This window comes from Sus scrofa, chromosome 7 (assembly GCF_000003025.6).
Source record: "Sus scrofa isolate TJ Tabasco breed Duroc chromosome 7, Sscrofa11.1, whole genome shotgun sequence".
Taxonomy (NCBI): Eukaryota; Metazoa; Chordata; class Mammalia; order Artiodactyla; family Suidae; genus Sus; species Sus scrofa.
The window spans coordinates 1780418-1792709 of record NC_010449.5 but is presented as its reverse complement, the minus strand read 5'-3'; the positions used below and the strand labels follow the sequence as shown (position 1 = coordinate 1792709).

At 52.6% G+C, this 12292-nt stretch overlaps 1 long non-coding RNA gene across 1 annotated transcript; it reads left to right on the top strand.

Moving 5' to 3' along the window:
* Positions 66-2918, top strand: LOC102159819. Its single transcript, XR_304239.3, has 2 exons — positions 66-207; positions 655-2918. It is a non-coding gene; the product is annotated as an uncharacterized LOC102159819 (long non-coding RNA).

Below are 12292 nucleotides of genomic sequence, written 5' to 3'. Positions count from 1 at the left end.
CCGCCCCTCCCCTAAGCCCCGCCTTGCGCGCGCCTCGTCCCGCCCTTGTCCCCGCCCCCGGGCTCGGGCACACGCGCGCCCCGCCCCTCAAGTCCCCGCATGATCCGGTGGCTCTGGGGGAGGGGCTGGTGGGAACCCCGCGCTGGGAAGAGAGGTGCCCTCCTGCCTCCTCCATCCCCAGGCGCGTGTCCAGGGTAAAAGCGGAAGGTAGGCGGCGCACCACTCAGCAATACAAAGGACAAAGTAATGATACACCCCACAGTCAGTGCCAATCTCCAGAGAATTATGCTGAATGAAAAACACCAATCCCAAAAGGGTCCAGAGTGTACCATTCCGTTTCTGTAACACTCTTGAGATAAGACTTCTAGAAACGGAGAACAGATTAGTTGTCCCCAGGAGTTGGAGGTGCATGGCTGCGACAGGGCATCAGGAGGGGCGGGCCCTGGGGTGATGGGAATGGTGTGTTCCTATGGCGACGCAGTGTGGCTTGGCCAGATGTTTTCTTTGGGGGAAGCCGGAAAAAGGGCACGCGGGGTGAGAGTCCCAGTCCAAGGAGATCCTCTGGAAGGCAGACGTACTGAACCGGAGTCTGTGGGTGTGTCGGGGAGGGCGGCTGGTGTGCAGTTTGGGCTAATTGTCTTTTTCTGTCTCCAGCGCTGTCTGGCTTGTGCCACCTCATTTAGTAGCCCATCCACCATGCCACCCACCCAAGGAGCCTCCCCAAACTCTACACCCCTTATTTCCGGTGTCCTGGGATGGCCCTGAAGAGCAGAAGGCAGGTGTGCCTGGCCGTCATAACGTTCCTAACGAAAAGAACTGCAGCCGCTGTTTGCGCACCAGAGCCGGGGGCGGGCCGCCTGCTGCTGCTGTTTTCCTTGGGTCCAGAAGGGCGGACACAGCCTCTCTCTGACACGCCCTCGTGCAGCAGCGGACAGGCCATCGTGTCTTGTGAGCCCGGGGGGAGGTCCTGGAGGACCTTTGCTGGAGGGAGTGCTGCGGCCGTTTCCCAAGGCACTCCAATGCCTCAAAGATGAAATGTTGCTTTTCCTCCTTTCTTGTGAGGCGCACTGAGATGATGTCTTTGTGTCCCAGAAAGTAAACGAGACCAAGTGAGAGCGGTAGGAGCAGGCCCTCCGGAATCGCGGAGGGTGGAATTCCTTCCGAGGAGGGTGAGCCACGCTCTTGTGCGGGCGTCGGGGGGCAGGTGGGTTCACGTCCTTTGTGTTTGGTGAGGACTAACAAGGAAAACAGCCAGACCTCCGGGTGGTGTGGATCCCCGGAAGGACCCGGTGACTGCGGAGGAGCGGGTGCTGGAACCAGCCTGGGAGCCGCTAGGCCTTGGCGTGGGAATCGCAGCGTTGAGCCCTGAGCGACCAGGAGGCGCCCTCGCCTCTGAAAACCAGCAGGTGCAGGCAGGACCTGGGGCCGCGCCTGGATCCAGGTCTCCGCGACGCGACAGCACCTCCTGGTGGCCGCGAGGAGGAATGAGCGAAGTTCAGCGAGCCAGGGACGCCCCGCGGGAGGAGGCGGGGCTGCCCTCCTTCCCTTGGCCTTTGCGCAGCAGTCAGCGCCAGAGGTTGGTGCAGCAAGAGCTCCTGGGAAAAAGGGAAACCACAGAACCCGCAGCTCCTCTGGCAGTGGGGGTGGAGCACTTACTGCAAACCCCGAAGATGAATCCGTGTTTGTATCTTGAGTCTAAGGAGGAGGTGGTGCTATTAAAACAAAGAAAAAGAGTTAGCATCAGCAAGAAACATCACCTCTAGAGGTTCCCAGAGTTTTCAGTTCATCCTCTACTGTAAAGAAATGCAAGAGGAAGCGGGGGCAACCAGGCAAGGGGGTAGTGAAGCCAGCTATATACTTCCTCTTTCCCCAGCCCCCCTGTTTTGCTTTTCACAGGAAAATTCATTTTGGCCAATTCGAGCTTGGTTTCCCAATGTCTTTGACTTTTTGATAATGTCGTTTGATACATGAAAAACTTTACATTAGATGTGATCTAATTTATCTACTTTTTGTTTTTGCCTTGAGCTTTTGGTGTCACATCTGAGAGCTCATTGCCAAGTTCAAGGTCATGAATATTTACTCCTCTGCTTTGTTAGAACAATTTGAGAGCCCTAGCTCTTGTCTTGGGGTGGTCGGTCCATTTTGAGTTATGTTTGTGTGTGATCCGAAGGAAGGGCAAACGTCACCCTGCATGTGGAAATCCACCTGCCCCAGCGCCAGGCAGGGGGAGGAGAGTCTTTCCCACCTCACTGAAGGAACGTGGCCACAGCATCAGTTGACCTTAGATGTCTAGGTCTATGTCTGGACTCTCAATCCTACCACATTAGTCTGCATGTCTGTCCTTATGCCAGTACCACACCTTCAACTTCGTAGCTTCATAATATGTTTTGACATGGGAAAGTGTGAATTCTCTGAATTTGTTCTCCTTTTTCAAAATTGTTCGGGCTATTGGGAGCCCCTGGCGACTCTATATGAACCCCAGGGCTGTCTTTCCCTTTTCTGGAAGAAAACACTGTTGGAATTTTGATAGGGACTGCATTGGGTCTGTAGGTTGCTTTGGGCAGTATTGATTTCTTGACAATTCAGTCTTCTTATCTGTGAACACAAGTTATCTTTCCGTTCACTCGGATCGTCTTTCATTTCTCTCCTGAGGGTTTTGTAGTCTTCGGGGCACAAACCTGTCACCTCCTCGGTATTTTATTATCTCAAATTCTATTGTAAATGAAATTTCTTTCTGAATTTCCTTTTCAGATTGTTCACTACACATATATAGAAAAACAGCTGGTTTTTGCATGTTCATCGTGCACTTTGCTGAATTTGGATATTAGATGTATAGCTTTTTAATGGATTCTTTAGGATTGTCTAAATATAGGATTATGTCATCTGTGAATAAAGATAATTTTGGTTCTTCCTTTCCACATTTTTTTTTGTTATTTTGTTTTTTGTCTTTTGTCCTTTTAGGGCCGCACCAGTGGCGCACAGAGGCTCCCAGGCTAGGGGTCCAACAGGAGCTGCAGCTACTGACCTACACCAGAGCCACAGCAACTCGGGATCTGAGCCGAGTCTGTGACCTACACCACAGCTCATGGCAACACCGGATCTTTAACCCACTGAGCGAGGCTAGGGATCGAACCCCCAAACTCATGGTTCCTAGTTGGATTCGTTAACCACTAAGCCATGTCAGGAACTCCCCTTTGCAAATTTTGATCACTTCTTTCTTTTCCTTTTCTAATTGCTCTAGCTAGAAATTCCAGTATGTTGTTAAAAAAGCAGTAGTGAAAATGGGCATCTTTTCCTGTTTCTCATTTTGGGATAAAGCTTTTAGGCTTTCGTCACTGAGTAGGATGTTTGTTGTAGGTTTTTCATAAATGGCCATTATCATTTTGAGGAAGTTCCTTCTAGTCCTCGTTTTCCAGGTGTTTTAGGATTGTTATTGCTATGGAAGAGTGTTGGATTTTGTCAAAGACCTGCAAATTGGGATATGCACACTGTGGTGCAGGACAGGCAATTTCAGAGAACAAAAAAGAGGTGCATTCTTCTGCAGAGTAAAGTTGAGAGAGGGGCCGGCTTTGGAGCAAAGCCCATTGGAGGAGAGTGAGCGTGCAAGGTCAGGGCAGCTGCTCATTGGCTGGGATGTTGCCGGGCAAAGAGAAAACCTTTCTCCTGCTGGGGTCTGCAAGGGACAGTGAGTTCACTGCAAATGAGGGTTTTTTAAATTCATTTTCACACAGGATGATCCTGTGGTTTTTTTCCCTTTATACCATTCACGTGACGTTATGACATTGATAAATTTTCTTGCATTGAACCACCTTTGCATTCCTGGACTAAATCCCACCTGGTCATGATGTAGAATCCTTTTAATATGCTGTTGGTTACAGTTTGCTAGGATTTTTGAGAATTCTTGCATCAATATCCATGAGGAGTATTGTTCTGCAATTTTATTTTCGTGGGCTGTCTTCCTCTTGCTCCGATGTGGGGGCGTGAGTTCAGAAGCCCTCCTCCCTCTTTAATGTTCTGGAAGAGTGTGAGAAGGATTAGTGTTAGAATTCGCCGGTGGTCTACCTGGTTCGGGACTTTTCTTTGCTGCGAGGTTTGCCTTTGATTGGAAAAGGTAACATTAAACTGCAGTGTCTGCTTGTGGGGAGTTGGCGAGAGGGATTTGAGAAATGACGAAGTATGTGTAATTTAAGTCAGGCCTCGATCACCTCATAAGTGGCATATTCTAAGTTTCTTAACTTCCCCACCGTGGGCTTTCCCATTTTCTGGCCATTCCAAATATCATGGATAATTATGTTTTATAAAGCATTGCTTTCTTCTCTGTCCACAATACTCAAAAAGCTTGAATGTCTTTCTATTGTTTGTAGAATGAATTTTAGAATCTTTCATATTCCGCTCAATCTTCCCTTTGGCGCTTCTCACCTAAGCTCTAAGTCAACTGCTTCTCCTGCTCTTCGGAGAGCTGTGTTCCTGGGAACCTGGTTTGTTCACTCCCACTTCCAGCCTACTTTCTTTTGGTTAAACCTGAACGAGGGAAAGGTTTGGAGAAGAGCCCTGCCCGTTGTAGGCCGTGATACTGAGCAATCATCTGGAAGACACGTGTGTGCGTGTTTTAATTCAGGTCGGGCTTTGTAAAGAAAGAGGCTTTAAGTGGAGACGCTTTTGCTAACGTTACATCTTCTCCCTCAGTGCAAATGTATATTGCTTTTGTTTTTCCCAGCCCTTAGGAACAGTGGAGGATAATCCCTCGCTGCTAGCCTCATTTGTTCCCAGGAAAAAGCAAAACAATTTCAAAGCAGGGTCACAGCCATTCAGCCGCTGGTCTGACTCAGCAATCTGAAAGTCAGGTCAGAACTCCCTTTCTCACCCACCCAGCCAACAGCCGCTGGGACCTGGCCGGGTTCTCCCGAGTCAGCCCTTCCTTTCAGGCGCTCCACCCCAGGCCACGGCCCCCTCACTGCCTGCTGCCTCTCCCCTGCAGCACCGACACCCCTGCCCCTCCGCAGAGGCTGCCCCTGCCCCTGCGCAGAGCCTGCGCAGCCTGTAAGATAACATGCAAATGTACTGGCCCCTGATGGATGCTCGGCCCGAACCGCCTCACCCTGCGTGGTCCAGCCATAGTGAGCCGCCTCCTCCATCACGCACACTCCCCGTCTGGGGCTCCCTCCCGCCCGCTGTCATCTGGGCTCACCCTCACCCTTCAGGTCTCAGCCAAGTGGTAGACGCGGGACCTTTCTGCATTCCCCAACCAGACTTCCTGCTGCTTCTTTTTCCTGCCCCTTAGGCTTAGCCTCATACAGCACCTGTCACATCCAGTTTCACCTGTTTGCATGTCTGTGTAAGGAAAAAAACCCCGTTCAGTCTTCCCCTGTTCCAGGAAAGAGCCAGTTCTTTCCTCCTGGGCTTCTCTCCTGTGCGTCTCCCTAATGCCTCATGCAAACCACTTCACTTGGGACACTTCCGGTCACCAAATGGGCGCGAGGTTTTCCCACAACAGCGGGGCGTCCTACAGGTTAACCCAATTCTAACACGTTGCACCTGGAGATAGTGTATGATCCCACAGGTTAAGAAGGGCTTGGTCCCACAAGGCTGCACCTTTGTCCCAAAGATGACAATCCCAAGTTCCTAGTTTACCCACAACTTCTGTCTCATTTGATCACAAATCAGAGGTTCCCATGACCCCCTCCCCCATCGGGCTTGGTTAATTTGCTATCATTGCAGCAGAAACTTGTTGAGGTCCCTCTGCCACGTTAAACTTCGTTTGCATCCGCTCAGCCACCCTCTCACAGGTGCTTTCCCGCTTTTTCTCCCTCTTGCTTATGCAGTCAGAAGGGATTACCTCCCGCTGAGGACACAAGCCGCCCGGTGCTTGGCTCTCTGAGACGCACTCCCCAAAGCTCCCTTCCTTCGTGAGCATTTTCATTCCAGAAAGAGGGACACAGAGCAGTAACCCCAAGGACCACCGCAGTCAGTCCTAGACTGTCTGATACCAACTCGGATGATCTTGGAAAGCGTCCCTAAGTGAAGAAGAATGAAGACTTTCAGTTTTATCCACGGCCCTATGCGTGCCTAAGGGAGGCCATGGTTCTGGGGGCACCAGCCTGCTGTGGCCCCCTTTGCCCAGCAAAGTCATAAGGCTACGCTTTTTTCTCCTTCACCCCAGACTCTATCTCCATGTTTCTCTTCAGCACTGGTGAACAGAGGCTGAGTTTTGGCAACACTGGACCAGCCCACACCACTCAAGGAAACACCTTTACCTGTTCATTAAAGGATATGATAAAGGATACGGATGAACAGTCAGATGGGGACACAGGAACATCCATCCCTGAGAAGTTGGGGTGCGTCGCCCCTCATGCACGTGGTCACCCCTTGAGAGCTCTCTGAACCCCAGACTCTTGGGAGGCTTCCTCACGCAGGGGTCAATCATTACTTCCACTTTTGGCCCTTCTCCCTTCTCAAGAGAGTGGGACGAGGCGGAAGGGTCCGAGGTTCTAATCAGGGCTCGGTCTTTGCGGGGGTCAGCCCTCCTCCAGGAGCCACCACGGTCACCTCTTTAGAATAAGACACTCCTTCACCCAGGAAATCATAAGGGGCTCATGATTCTGCATCAGGAACTGGGGTCAAAGACCAAACATTAGAACAAAAGGTCCTCCCAGCGTTCTTATCACTCAGGGAATTACCAGGGTTCCAGGAGCCCTGTGCCGGGAGCCAGCAGCAGATACCAAGTTACGCTCTCTCCCTATTATCTCACAGTATCTCCCTGGTGTCTTGAGACTGGGGTCCGTGTCCCCTACCCTCACATCACAGACCTTAGTGTAGCTCCTAGCCCATGGGGGGCGCTCAGTACAAGTGTGGAATGAATGAAATAATTAGTCGGCACAGCAGTTGGCACATCCTGGCTGCCATTTCATGAAGGCTCGGTGGTTCAGGCAATAAAGTTATTAAAGCTGATTGGAATTCCCATTGTGGCGCAGCGAAAACGAATCTGACTAGGAACCCTGAGGTTGTGGGTTCGATCCCTGGCCTCACTGTGTGGGTTGAGGATCTAGCATTGCCGTGAGCTGTGGTGTAGGTCACAGACTTGGCTTGGATCTGGCGTTGCTGTGGCTGTGGGGCTCCAGTTCCGATTAGACCCCTAGCCTGGGAACCTCCATATGCTGCAGGCGTGGCCCTAAAAAGACCAAAAAAAAAAAAAAAAGCTGATGCACAAACATCAAGGTAGCCAAGAATAACACTGCAGATGAGCTGGGGACTCTGCTCTTCCACGGCTCAGCTCACAGGGTGGGCAGTCCCCAGACCCTCGTGAAGGCCCCACACTGCCTGTGGAGCGGGAGAGTCCTGGGGAGAGAGAGGAAGTAGGAGCTGTGGTGGCGTGACCCGAAGATAGAGCCCTTCCTGCAACCCTTGCCCTCTGTCCCTTCCTGCAGGGGGACTGACTGCTCTACCTCGGGAGGCATGGGCGCCTAGGACGTGCTGGAACTGCTTGCTTGTTGAAAGAGAAGGAAAACGTGCTGACCCCCTTCCCCGGGCAGGAATAATGAGCCGATATAGCTCACGTCCCTTTTTGCCTTGTCCCCTGACATCTGCTGAACAAGAATGAACGGAAGCCTCGGCTACATGGAGCAGGGAGACCAGCAGGGGGCGCGCTCACGCCTGCGTCCGCAGCCGAGCCCAACAGGAGAAAGACCCCCCTCCTTGCCCGAGAGAACAGCCACCAGCTCTGATTCCTGAGTCCACCCGATGTCCACTCCCGTCTGTAAAGTCCTCTCCTTCCCTCACCACGCGGGAACTTGCACGTGGCCACCGTGCAGACCTTGAGCTGCAGTTCTCAGCTGACAGGAATAAACCCATCTTTCCAGCTGTCTTCACCGCAGGTCAGCACACCAGGCCTTGCATTCTGCAGTTAAACCTGCCCTTTGTGGGAAATCGTGTGTCTTCAAGGGCAACCCGCTCACTGAGCCCTCAACCTGGCCGAGAAGTCCCCCCTCCTGCATCTCCACTGCCACCGCTCTGTAAAGCAAGTCCTGATCCAGCCCCCCCCATCCCATCCCCAAAGCTCCCGAGGTCGGGGTGGGGCAGGGCCACAGCATCTGGGGGGTCTTGGTGCTCCCTGCACAGCACAGACTGGCTGAAATTGGCCTCCAGACGGCTGAGCCCTCGTCTGTTTGCTAGTTTTAGAAGCTCTGTTGGAGTTCGCATCGTGGCGCAGCAGAAATGAATCCGACTAAGAACCAAGAGGGTGTGGGCTTGATCTCTGGCCTCGCTCTGCGGGTTAAGGATCTAGCATTGCCCTGAGCTGCAACCTATACCACAGCTCACGGCAACGCCGGATCTGGTGTTGCTGTGGCTGTGGTGTAGGCTTGCAGCTACAGCTCTGATTAGACCCCTAGCCTGGGAACCTCCATATGCCGCTGATGTGGCCCTAAAAAAAGACCAAAAAAAAAACAAACAAAAACAAAAAAAAAAAAAAAACTCTGTTGCCCCAGGGCCCCATCAGGACTGCTCCGGTCAAACTGAAGTAGGAGATTTAACTAAGAGACAAAACCCCCTTTGTCTGGAAAAGCAGCTGCGAGCCTTTTCAGCTATGCTGGCCTCACACCATCCTTCTTGTAATTGTGTAGCAACTACGTGCCCTATGTCCAAGCCAGCAGCCCTGCTGACCGTGCTCCAAGCATTGCCTATCAGCTTCACTTCCGTCACCTTAATGCTCAGTTTCTTAGGCAGGAGCACTGTCTGCTCGGGGAAGGGCGAGGTCCGGGCTGCTCACACGGAAAACCGAGAGCCTGTAATGTATAAACGTTGCAGAGAACAAAGGCCTGGTGCTCAGACTCTGGAGGTGGCTCCTCTGAGCCCGCACCAGTGTGGAATAAACCTCACTCTCCCGCATCTCCGAGGGCCCTTTGTCTCCTTCCGCTGCCACGGTTTCTGCAGTTTCTGCACCCAAACCGCCAGGTCTACCTGGGGCCTCAGGGCAGGGCTCCCAGAGTCAGCCGTAGGCCCACCCCAGACAACAGGTACTGCTTCATCTTGCTCTTCGTTGCATTTTGAAATGCCACTGAAATCCAAGTGGTTCCAGGCCAGACTAGAAAGTGAGCTCCTCCAGGGCCACGACCATCGAACCCACGTCCTCAGGGACACCGGTCAGATTCGTTTCCACTGCGCCACAAGGGGAACTCCTACAAAGTGCAAATTTTATTTTAGCCATTGGATTCAAGGCCGAAAGTAACAACAAATACTTATCAAGCTAGAAATAAGCCGGGTTGCTTTGCTTCACTCTTGCGCTCTTGACAAAAGAATCCTTTTTCGGTGTAGATTTTCCCCTAAGTCAGAAAATGACCTCATTTCTTGTATTTTACTAGTTGTTTCTGATTGTTACTCTTCAGAAGGCAGATGACTCGCTCAGCTCTGTTCTGTCCTTTAAACACAGCCTTCCTCCAGCTTCCCTGCAGCTCTAGCTGGCGCGCCCTCACTCATCACGGCAGAGTTTCTCCAAAGACGCCCGCAGACAGCTGCCTCCGCCTGGCCTTGTCGGCCTGAATCCCATTCTCCTTGGTGTCTGTCCCACTGTCACTGAGGTAACTCTGGATCGGGGGTGACAAGGGGCCTCTTTCAATTCTAACCCCCCACCTGTTCCAGCGCCAGCAGCCGAGGCCCAGACCTCGGTGCCCGTCGTCCAGCTCTTCCTCTTCTCCGTCTTCCTGGCTGGGTGCTTTTTTCTTTTCCTTCTTTTCAAATGCCGGTTGGTGTGGCCTTAGCTTCTGTCCTCAGACCACCCCAAACAGGTGCGGCCAGGCCAGTGCACCCTCGTCCAGCACCCAGCACCTACATCTCACACCTGTCTCCTAAACATTGTCACCTAATGTCTCACCAGCCCCACGAGCCCCTCCGGACTCAGACCCGTCTTCACTGGACCCCAGGACCTGACCGTCCCTCCCCCCGTATTCCCTTTTGGTTAATTATCCCACCGTGTATACTAACGGTTACCTGGAACTCCCTTCTTGTCCTGGTCCCCCAATCCCCCTGGTCGCTATACCCTGCCTCCTACTTAGCTCCTGGCATCACCAGCATCACTGCTGCCACTGCTTGGGTTTAGGCGCACCTGCCTGTGCTCTAGTCCCTGAAGCCAACTCCTATCTGTCCCCCCCACCCCCGCCCCGCTTCTGCAGCCAATCCATCCTAAGTGCCAACTTTCTAACTCGAAAGGGAAAAAGGGGAAGAGGGAAGGAAGTGATTGAATGAATCCTGTTACTTACCCAGTTAGAATGGCTCCCCCTTTTGTGCCCAATAGATAAAACACAAATTCCCCAGAACCACCTGAAGGTTCTTTCCAGCCCTGCCCCGCCAGACCCAGTGAACGCGACCCTGCCTGCTCCAGCCGCTCCAGCCCACACCCCCGCCGCCCCCAGCTTAGAGCCAGGAGCCCTTTCACACGCAGTGACTCTGCCTACTTGGCTCTTTCTGGACCTTGGACTCCTCCCTCAAGACCCCACTCAACTCACAGTCCCTGAATTCATCCCAGCCCCACGGTGCCCGCTCCATCCTGTTCCCAACTCGCTGCGTATGTGCCTGGCAGAACCGCCACCCACTACGGTGAGGCACAGTCTCCTTCGCATCCACCTGAACGGCTCGAAGAGGAAGGACCGTGTTTTACTCCGTTTTCTCAACAACTCTGTGACCTGACGCACCTCTCAGTACAGTACATGTCTGCTCCACGAAGTTTGGGGTTTTCCGGTTCTACCACCCAGTGGGGTTTCAAAGGTATGAGAGACGCTTACAAAGTCCAAGCATCTGAATGTGAAAGGTGGTTTCTGGTTTAAAAAAAAAAAAAAAGAAAGTCGGACGTTCCTGTTGTGGCTCAGCAATAACAAGCCTGACTAGGATCCATGAAGATGTGGGTTGGATCCCTGGCCTCGTTCAGGGGGTTAAGGATCTGGCATTGCCAGGAGCTGTGGTGTAGGTCACAGACACGGCTCGGATCTGGCGTGGCTGTGACTGTGGTGTAGGCCAGTAGCTGCAGCTCCAACTGGACCCCTAGCCTGGGAACCTCCATGTGCCACGGGTGCAGCCATAAAAAGAAAACAAAAAAAGTCTCTTTCTCATTTCAAAACAGTGCGATAGGGAAGCGTCAAGTAGGGCAGGAGAGCACCGCCTGGTTGCATCTCTTCGTCCTTCACCCTCCTCGGGAATTATCTTCATCGAGGTCACGCAGGCAGCGAATCCAAGCCAGAGCTTCCCAAGAACTCGGGGAAGGAGAGAGGTACGTCCGTGTCAGGTCCGTACTGAAGGCTGTGGGTGTGTGGCTGTCCTTCCCTCAGAGCTGGGGGAGCTCAGGGTCCCTCCTACGCTGTCCTTAAAGAGAAGACGTGGAGAAACCCGGGGTCCGCCCCTTGGCTGTGCACACGTAGCCGAGGAGACGAGAAGAGGAGCTGTCAGCAGCTCCTTAAATACTGGCATTTTCTGGGGTAGAAATAATGCAGAGCTCAGACCTTCCTCCCCGGAGGGAAAAAAGGGTGTTCCCCCCCCTTCCCAGGAAGGGTATGTGGCCCTGTATCCACCCACCACCTGCAGGCTCATCATTCTGCCCACATTGGGCAGAGTCTTACTTTCAACTGGCTTCTTGGGTGGCCTGTCACTGGCCCAAGGCAAGGTTACATGCATTTTGGCCTCAGCAGGGTCCAACTCTCTGTTCCTAGACTCCTAACCTGTGGGCTGCTGCTCGCCTGATCTTTCCAAAGGGACCCACGACCCGGACGTGACTCTCAAGTGAATCCCTGGGAGTGGCTGCTGCGGTTTCTTTGGAAGAACTGTTGGGCCATCCGGTATGAAGCGCTGAGGTCCTGCAGCTTGCTCACAGGGAAGGTGCCACGTCATCTGGACAACTTCTGCTGTTTGCAGGAAACACTGCCATGTTCACTGTCTCCAAGGAAACCAAACAGATGTGGATCGTTGCCCCGGAACTCATTTCGGGTCCTGCATCCAAGCCCAGGACCAGTCTCGGAGCGTCACACTACAGACTGTGATAAACACTCGCTTAATTAGCTTGAGTTAGTAAGCAGCTGACGTATTCCCGGACAGTTTAACCCATTAGGATAAAGTTCTGTTACTCATCTAATTTCCTGGTTGCTGATTTAGAAGTAGCCTTTGGCAGCTCGTACACTGTGATCTGATGTTTTACAAGTAAACGTGGCTAAATCAATCCAAGTCCATCGCTGCCATGGGCATGAGGCAGAAATAGTCTTCCGATGCTGTGAGCCAGTCGGGCCATACAACACTGAAAAATGCACAGAGTGCAGCT